We start from the raw sequence: 9,117 nt of genomic DNA on the forward strand, positions 1-9,117 counted from the left end.
TGATGGACTCCAGCGACTTTTTCATCTTCTTTGTGGCCACCATCTTCCTGCCTGTGGTGTGGGGGGACCCTCAGCCAGAGACCTGTTGCCAAGATGGCCAGGAAGTGAGAAAGCTATGAGTTGGTTTTATGAAAAACAAAACAAACAACCAACAAAATAAACTATTGGTTAATTTTATTAAAATAATGAAGAAAAACAATTGATCAGAATCAAAAAATGAAAGGAGTGAATGAACCACCAAAAAAGATGTAATTAAAGCTATTATTAGGAGCTATTTTCCCCAATTATATGCCAGCAAAACTGACTAAGTGAAATGGACAAATACTTACAAACATATAATTGTACAAATTAACAGGAGAGGAAAAAAATACTTAAATAACCCTATCTTATAAAAGAAATAGAACAAGCCATAAATGAGATTTCCTAAGAAAAAATCCCCAGGAGCAAATAGATTCACAAGCGAATTCTACCAAACATTTAAAGAACAATTAATTCTAATTCTATGTAAAGTATTTGAAAAATTAGGTAAAGGAGAGCAAAATTCATTTGGAAGAATAAAAGGTCCAGAATATCAAGGAAATTAATGAAAAGAAAGACTAGGGAAGGTGGCCTAGCCATACCAGATTTTAATCTGTATTATAAAGCAGCAGTCATCAAAACTACTTGGTACTTGCTGAGGAATAGAGTAGTGGATCAATGGAATAGATTGGGTACACAAGACTCAGCAGCCAATGACTATAGTATTCTACTGTTTGATAAACCTCAAAACCCCTGTTTTTGGAATAAGAACGCACTATTTGACAAAAAACTGCTGGGAAAACTAGAATATGGTATGACAGAAATTGGGCACAGACCAATATCTAACACTGTACACCAAAATAAAGTAAAAATGGGTGCATCATCTAGGTATAAAGGCTGATACTGTAAGCATCTGGGAGAGCAAGGGATAGTTTACCTGTGAGATCTATGGAGAGGGGAAGACTTCATGATGAAACAAGAGTTAGAGAGCATTACAAAATGCAAAATGGATAATATTGATTTTAAATTGAAAAGCTTCTGTACAAATAAAGCCAATGTTACCAAGATTAAGAGGGAAGTAGAAAATTGGGAAAGAATTTTTACAACCAGTGTCTCTGATAAAGGCTTCATTTCTAAAATATACAAAGAATTGAGTCAAATCTGTAAGAATAAAAGCCACTCCCCAATTGATAAATGGTCAAAGGATATGAACAGGAAGTTCTCAGAAGATGAAATTAAAGATATCTACAAGCATATGAAAAAATGTTCTAAATCACTATTGATTAAAGAAATGCAAATCAAAACAACTCTGAGGTACTACATCTCATCAGCCAAATTGGCTAAGATGACAAAACAGGAAAATGAAAAATGCTGGAAAGGATATGGAAAAATTAGGACACAAATGCTTTGTTGGTGGAGTTGTGAACTGATCTAACCATTCTGGAGAGCAATCTGGAACTATGTATGCCGAAAGGGCTATAAATAAGTGCATACCCTTTGACCCAGCAATACCACTTCTAGGGTTATATCCCAAAGAGATCAGAGAAGTGGGAAGTGGACCCATATGTACAAAAATATTTATAAGCAGTTCTTTTTGTGGTGGTAAAGAATTGGAAATCAAGGGAATGACCATTAATTGGGGAATGGCTGAACAAATTGTGGTATATGAATGTAATGGAATACTATTGTGCTATAAGAAATGAGGAGCATATGGACTTCATAATAACCTGGAGAGACTTATATAAACTGATGCTGAGCGAGAAGAGCAGAACCAGGAGAAATCTGTACACAATCACAGACACAATGTATGTGTGACGACTAACTTCAATAGACTGGGCTCCTGTCAGCAATATAAGGTGATAAGACAACTCCAAAAGACTCATGATGGAAAGAGATATCCACATCCAGAGAAAGAGAATGCAGATTGAAACAAACTATTTCCTCTGTTTCTTTTGTTTCCTCTTTCCCACTGATCATTCCATCAGTTATAATCCTTTTTTACAACCTGACTAATGATTAATGTGAAGATATTTGTAGATCCTATATTTGAGCGCATGCTGCCATGACAGGGCGGTGAAGAGGAGAGGGAGTGGGAGAAAATTTGAAACTCAAGGGACTGTGGAACTGAATGTTGTAAACTAAAAGTAAATAAACAAATCAATTTAATAAAAAAAAATTAGGCAAAGGAGTCCTACCAAATTTCTTTTATGACACAAATATTGTTTTGATACCTATACCAGGGAGAGTAAAAACAGAGAAAGAAAACTATAGAACAATTTCCCTAAAGAATATTGATGCAAAAATGTAAATAATTTTAAATATATAGAAATTATTTTAAAAAGTAATTAAAATAAAATTAGCAAGGAGACTATAGCAATATATCACAAAGATCATACATTATGACCAGGTGGGATTTGTAAAAAAAATGAAGGGCTGGTTCAATATTAGGAAAACTATCAGCAAAACTGACCATATTGTAGCAGCAAGCACCCCAAGTGTCCTCAGGGTTTGCTGCCAACACAGGTTCTTAGATCTGCTTTGTTAAAGGAAAACAACTCAAAATGGGTTAACAAGCTTACTTTAATCAGTCAAATATGTATCGTTTACCTAGTTCAGGGGGAAAAGGTCAGCACCCCAAACTTCAAAGTATACAGACAGAATTATCAAGACAAAAACAGATCAAGTAGACAGATTTCCAAACTGTCCAACCATTACATCCATACCAAACAACATCTGGGTTTCAAAGCCGGGGGGCTCTGGACAACAGCTAGCCCAGAGTTTCATCTAATCAAATCACAGAACATTTTTCAAAGTGAGCCACAAAACAAAGCTACACATCAGGGCTTATATAGCCTTCTCCTGGCTCAGAGAATGTAACAACCTTATTGACTCATTGGCCAATCAAGAAGTATCTACTGAAAAACAAGCCTCCTACCCCAGGCTCCAGGTGCACTTTAGCCTAGGGGCAGGGAAGATCTTTAAATTTACATTCCCAATACACATATCAATAACAGAAACAAAAAAAATCATATACAGGAAACGCTTTTGACAAAATACAACACTCATTCCTATTTGAAAATACTAGAAAACATATGAATAAATGGAACTTTTCTTTCCCTTTTTGGAGGGGGGAAGGCAAGGCAATTGGGGTTAACCAAGTTCACACAGCTAGTGTCAAGTGTCTAAGGCCACATTTGAACTCAGATAGTCCCTACTCCAGGGCCTGTGCTCTATTTGCTGCACCATCTAGTTGCCCCTGGAGCTTTTCTTAAAAGGATAAGTACTATCTATCTAAAAGCAAGAGCAAGGATTATTTGAATTGAGGATAAACTACAAACTTTCCCAATAAGATCAGAAATGAAGCAAGGATGTCCATTATCACCACTATTATTCAATACTGTACTGGATATGCTAGATATAGCAATACAAAAAGAAAAAGAAATTGAAGGTATAAGAATAGGCAAGGAGGAAACAAAACCATCAATCTTTGCAGATCATATGATGGTATATATAGAGAGCTCTAGTGAATCAACTAAAAAACTAGTTGAAACAATGAAAACTTTAGCAAAGGTACAGGATATAAAATTAACCCACATAAATCACCAGCATTTCTATATATTACCAACAAAACCCAGCATGAAGAGATATAAAGAGAAATTCCATTTAAAATAACTGCAAACAATATAAAACACTTGGGAGTGTACCTGCAGAGCGAGACACATTCAGGAACTGCATGAAAACAATTAAAAAACATTTTTCATACAAATAAAGACATATCTAAACAATGGGAGAAATATTAATTGCTCATATAATAAAAATGAAAATTCCACCTAAATTAATTTACTTATCCAGTGCCATACAAATCAAATTATCAGAGAATTATTTTATAGAGCTAGAAAAAAAATAATAAATTTTATCTGAAAGAACAAAAGGTCAAGAATATCAAGGGAATAAATGAAACAAAAATTGTGAAGGAAGATGGCCTACTAGTACCATAGTTCAAGCAAAGCAGTAATCATCAAAACAATTTGGTTCTTGTAAAATGGGTGGAAAGGATTAGGTACATAATATATAGCAGTAAATGGCCACAGTAATCTAGTGTTTGACAACCCCAAAGATCCAAGTTTTGGGGGCAAAAACTCACTATTGACAAAAATTGTTGAGAAAACTGGAAAGTTGTCTAGCAGAAAGTAGGGATGCCAATCAATAAGGGAATGGCTGATCAAGTTGTGGAATATAATTGTGATGGAATAATAAGGAAGAGGAAGAGCTAGATGAAATAACTGTGCTATAAGAAATGATGAAGGTGATGGTCTCAGCAAAATCTGAGATGATTTATATAAACTGATAGAAAGTGAAGTGAGTAGAACCGGGAGAAATATTATACACAGTATAAACAATATTGCAATGATGATCAACTGTGAGAGGCTCTGATCCTTTAAGCAATACTAAGATCCAAGACAATTCCAAAGGACTCATGATGAAAAAATGCCATCTACTTTCAGAGAGAGAACTGATGAACTCTGAGTGCAGATTGAAGCATATTGTTTTTTCACTTTATTTTTCTTATCTCTATTTTTTTTGCAATATGGTTAATATAGAAATGTTTTGCATGACTTCATATGTTAGAAAAACACAAATAAACATAGAGGCAGGGAAACCGTGCCCAAATGATTCAATACTGCATCCGTGCTGAATATATTTTCCTCATTCTTAATATTCTTCCCCTGCTATGACTAAGTAAATCTTTTGTTAGCTATTGGATTTTCTATGAATGTCTCATTTGATTCCAATTTTGAATCTGAATTACCTGGCTTACTTCACCCTCTGCTTAATAAACCCCAACAACTATCTACAATATGTAGAAATAAGTATAAATTCTGTTTGCCCTCTAAAACTCTTCACAACTTGCCCCCCCCCCTTATCTTTCCAGTCCTCTTATATGTGATTCTTCTTCATATACTCTCTGATCCACTTGTACTGACCCACTTGTTCCTTACCATGACATTCCATATCAAATCTTCATGCTTTTGCACAAGCTGTCCCCCAAGTCTGGAATATTTATTTCCCAGCTTCTGTCTCTTAAAATCCATTGCTTCCTTTTAAGACTCACTTTAAGTGTCCATCTCCTTCAGGAGTCCTTTCCTGATCCTCCAGATGCTTGGATCTTCCTCTTTAAAACTACTTTCTATATAATCTTTGTACATTTTTATGTTCTATTTTTTGTACACATTATCTCCTGAATTAGAATATAAACTCCTTGAAGGCAGGGACTGTTTTTGTTTCTTTGTATTTCCAGTGCTTAGCGGTGCCCAGAACATAGTGAGTACTTATGATTGTTTGATTGAGATTTCTAGTTGTATATGGAGGCCATGTGGCTATAGTTTACCCTCCACTACTGGTGATGCCATTGCAGCCCAAGTGAGGCAGAGGAAGAGCTAGAACTGATCCTGGAATTATGATAGCTCCTGTTGTTATTTTCATTTCAGTCTTGTCCAACTCTTTGTCATCCTGTAATGGGAATGTAAATTTTTAAGATCTTCCCTGCCCCTAGGCTAAAGTGCACCTGGAGCCTGGGGTGGGAGGCTTGTTTTTCAGTAGATACTTTTTGATTGGGCAGTGGGTCAAGAGGGTGGTTGCATTCTCTGACCCAGGAGAGGGCTATATAATCCCTGATTGATATGGGGCTTTGCTTTGGGGCTCACTTTGAGAAGTGTTCTGTGATTTGATCAGATGAGACTCTGGGAAGCCATTGTTGAGAGCCCCCCAGCTTTGAAAAACCCAGATGTTGATTTGGTATGGATGTAATGGTTGGACAGTTTGGAAACCTCTCTATTTGATCTGTTTCTCTGTCTTGATAATTCTGTCTGTATACTCTGAAGTTCGGGGTGCTGACCTTTTTCCCCTGCACTAGGTAAACGATATGTATTTGACTGATTAAAGTAAGCTTGTTAACCCATTTTGAGTTGCTTTCCTTTAACAAAGTAGATCTAAGAACCTGTGTTGGTAGCCACCCTGGGGACGCTGGGTTGCTTGCTACTACACATCCCATTTGGCCAAATTACTGGAGTAGTTTGCCATTTCCTTCTCCAGCTCATTTCACAGATGAGGAAACTGAGGCAAACAGGGTTAAGTGACTTGCCCAAGGTCATACAACTAGTAAGTGTCTGAAGTCAGATTTAAACTCAGAAAAATGTGCTTCCTGACTCTAGGCCTGGCACTCTATCCACTGTGCCACCTAGCTGTGCCAGGCAGCAAGAAACCAAAGTCAAGGATAACAGAAGAGAAGCCAGGACTACATTGACAATGGATGAGATTGGTAGCTATTGTGAAACTCTACAGTCAGAGGAGATAGAGCAGGACATGGTATAATCTACAGAACTTTTTCTCTAAGTGCTTAGTGAACTAATACCATTGAGTTCAAACCATCAGTCCCTTTCCTCTTTCTTAGAAGAATTGTTTTTGGACAGAGAGCAGAGAGAAGGAAAATCAGAAGGGAGATGATATATGATTAACAATTTCCTTACTGTGCTTCTGTTAAACACATGGCCACAGTGAATTGTCTAGAACCTATGAATGAATTTAGTCCATCAGAAATGTGGAAAGACTACAAATTCGGGGATGGGAGCTGAGCAGGGTTGAGATTTTCCTACTATGGAAACTTTTGAATATGTCTCAGTTTATCCTCATAAATCAGGAGTGAGCTCTGGGAAAGAATTGACATGATTTAGTATTGAAGGGTAAATAACTCAATCATGTTTATAATCAGTTAAGGCCCAGGACTTCCTGGAATTTAACTCCCTCTTTGACTATCAGATAGGTGGCACAGTAGAGAGAGTGTCAGGATGGAGTCAGTATGAATTATCTTCCCGAGTTCAAATCTGACCTCAGACACTTCCCTCCCACTCCTGCCAAAGAAGGCTACAATTAAGCATGGAGATATATATACACACATGACCATACTATGCTTATTTCCTCCTATTGCCTCCTATCATATGTTTCTCTGAAGGTGAATAGCATCTTCCTTCATAAATCCAAGTCTTTCCATGTTTTTCTAAATCAACCAGTTCATCATTTCCTGCACCACAGCAATATTCCTTTCCGGATTCAAATAACATCTTCCTTCATAGGATCTTTGAGGTTAATTTGGGTGTTTATAATGGTCAGAATGACTTGGCTGCTCAAAGTTGTTCTTAAAACAGTATTGCTATTACTCTTGGTTCTGCTAATTTTGCTCTTTGAGATCCCTTGCTCTAAGTTAAGATAGCTGGTTCTCAGCAGAACTCTTTGTATTTTCTGTTATCTTCTAATCTGTATAACTTCCAATTTGTTTGCTATTTGCTTTAATAAATGAGTTTACTCATTATTCACTATTTGTGATGGTCTTTTGTGTAACTAGTGTTTGGTAGGAAGGAGTTAAGCACACATAGGAGAAAAATAACACATTGCCCTCTGGGAAGAATCCCCTGAGGGCCATGGAGGAAGAAGAGCAGAGAATACTTGAACAGAAGGAACAGGAGTGACCCACAATAATACAATTTTAAACAACTTTAAATCCCTACCTAGAAGTTAAAACCATAAGAGGGTCTGGCTTTGTGTATACCATGATCAGTATACTACCATGTTTAATAAAAGTTTTTGTTGATTATCTGAGACCAAAATGAGAAGCCTAACTCTCAATTTTCTTTGCATTTTGTCTCTTCTGTTGGACTGTAAGCTCCTTGAGGATACAGACTGTCTCTTGCCTCTTTTTGTATCCTCAGTGCTTAGCATGGTGCTTAATAAATGTTTATTGATGGATGGATGGATAGTATAAGGGAAAGAATACAAAAATATATAAAAAGGAAATCCAAAAACATTTCCCAGTTCTGTTACTTCGTTATCTTAAGGAAACTACTGAGCTTTCCGGACCTTCATCTTCTCATTCATAACATGAAAGTAATAGTACCTGTCCTGGCTAACTCAGGGGAGCTGACAACAAGGCTGTTGTCAGGATCAAATAAGAAAACTTTGTAAACTCATACCACAACAAAGAAAAAATGGTTTTATTTTTATTTTATTGATATTTGGTTGCTTCCCAGCAAATCACCCCCTCATCTACCAATGTCAGTTGGAAAACAAGGTTCAGTTGGTAATAATGGGATTAGTAATTCCTGGTACTTATACAGGGCTTTAAAGTTTGCCTCTATAAGCAGCTGGGATCCAGAACAGCACCTACTTCCTTTTTGCCCTGAATCAGTCATGTCCAGGGAGAACTTACTCATCTGCTCTTCTGACTCCTTTGCCCATCCCTTTCTATCTTCTTACTCAGGAAATAATAAACAAACCAACATTACTATTGTTTCTGTTTAGGGTGTTACAATCTGCCTTCCAATTTATTACCAGGAGGGTTTTGGAACCATCTCCAGCTGACTCATGAAAGCTGCCCCAAAGCTCATTGGAATGGGGCTCTCTTTTTTGGTGGAGATGAAGGCCCTGCCCTCAGTGAGGAGAGGGGTAGGATTGATGAAGACAGAGAGCTTTCGTTCTCAGCCACCTTCCTTGGAGAGGGGACTCTGTTACATACACAGATGGATATCAATGTAGCCTCTGTTTGAAGATCTCCATCACCTTTTGAGGAAGCCCATACCTGTCTTGTTTTTGTTGTTCAGTCATTTCAGTTCTGTGTGACTCTTCAGGACCCCATTTGGCGTTTTCTTGGCAAAGAAGGAGTGGTTTGCTATTTCCTTCTCCAGCTCATTTTACTGATGAGGAAACTGAGGCAACCAGGGTTAAGTGACTTGCCCAGGGTCACATAGCTAATAAGTGTCTGAGGTCAAATTTGAACCCAGGAACATGAGCCTTCTTGACTCCAGGTCTAGCACTCTGTGTACTATGGCGCTCCCTAGTTGCCCAAACCTCTCTTGGACAGCTTTGTGAGGAAACTTTTTTGGTATCTAGCCTAAAGGTCAGTGCCATCAATCAGGGAGTCAGTAAGCATTTAAGTGCCTACCCCATTCCAGGCCATGGAAGTGATGGAAATACAAAGAGAGGCAAAACCTGTCTCTGCCCTCAAGGGCCTCATAATCTAATCCTTCTTTGGTCTCTATTCCACTCTAT

This window comes from Petaurus breviceps, unplaced genomic scaffold (assembly GCF_028583685.1).
Source record: "Petaurus breviceps papuanus isolate PSGF00001 unplaced genomic scaffold, PetGlider_PUasm1.0 90925, whole genome shotgun sequence".
Taxonomy (NCBI): Eukaryota; Metazoa; Chordata; class Mammalia; order Diprotodontia; family Petauridae; genus Petaurus; species Petaurus breviceps.